An 876-nucleotide genomic window follows, 5' to 3' on the forward strand; every position below is an offset into this window, starting at 1 on the left:
AGACTCTACATTTTTATGATTTTAAGGATTCTGTTACGGTAAATCGTGTTTGCACTTTGGGTTAATTCTAACCGTTAGAACGGTAGGTCTCTGTTCATAGTCTATACAGTATATATGTACTAAAGATTTTATTTTAGATCAACGAGAGACTGCGCCATACCCTTTCGTCCTTTCCTGTATATTAGTCTGCTCCTTCTCCTAAAAATAGCATTCCTTTCACACATTCGGTCCACCTCGGCAACTTCTGCGAAAGTAAAATATGCCTCCAAGTTGCCAGTGAGATTTGACAATGCACATACCGTTGACCACATTTTTCCGAACAAAAGATATGCGCAAGGTATTGTCTGAAATTTGTAAGTTATGAAGAAATTAATCTTTCTCAGCTAGATTGGAATTCTGTCAAGACTGAAGTTAATCAGCATTCAGAGTGGAGAAGAAGCTAGGTATAGGCTCGTTGATCAATACAGGTTCAGTTGTTTCTGTGGTGTAGTGGTTATCACATCTGCCTAACACGCAGAAGGTCCTGAGTTCGAGCCTCAGCAGAAACATTATATTTTGTTTGATTCTTTTGGACGTTTAATCACTGCTTTTATCGCATGAAAAATACGCTGGGTTGGCCACGATTCACTATTAGCCATTTCCTCTTCCGGTTTATTAGGGAATTTTATTACATAACCTTATAAAGTTCTCAAGGCATCGACACGAAATTTCTCCACAGAATAGATAAAACGGGTCAGGATTATGGACGATAAACTAGATCAAGTTTCAAATCCAGAATAACAACACTGCTATGTATCAAATGGCAAATACACACATAACATTAGTAGACAAAATTCTACACAAAATTTCAGGATCCTAAGAAAGATTTTATGATAT

General features: G+C 37.1%; 1 non-coding gene across 1 annotated transcript; it reads left to right on the plus strand.

Moving 5' to 3' along the window:
• The first annotated feature begins 475 nt into the window (after positions 1 to 475).
• Positions 476 to 548, plus strand: Trnav-aac (transfer RNA valine (anticodon AAC)). Its single transcript has one exon. It is a non-coding gene; the product is annotated as a tRNA-Val (tRNA).
• Positions 549 to 876: the final 328 nt, after the last annotated feature.

Source organism: Sinohyriopsis cumingii, chromosome 1 (genome assembly GCF_028554795.1).
Source record: "Sinohyriopsis cumingii isolate HCF-2022 chromosome 1, ASM2855479v2, whole genome shotgun sequence".
In the NCBI taxonomy this organism is placed as follows: Eukaryota; Metazoa; Mollusca; class Bivalvia; order Unionida; family Unionidae; genus Sinohyriopsis; species Sinohyriopsis cumingii.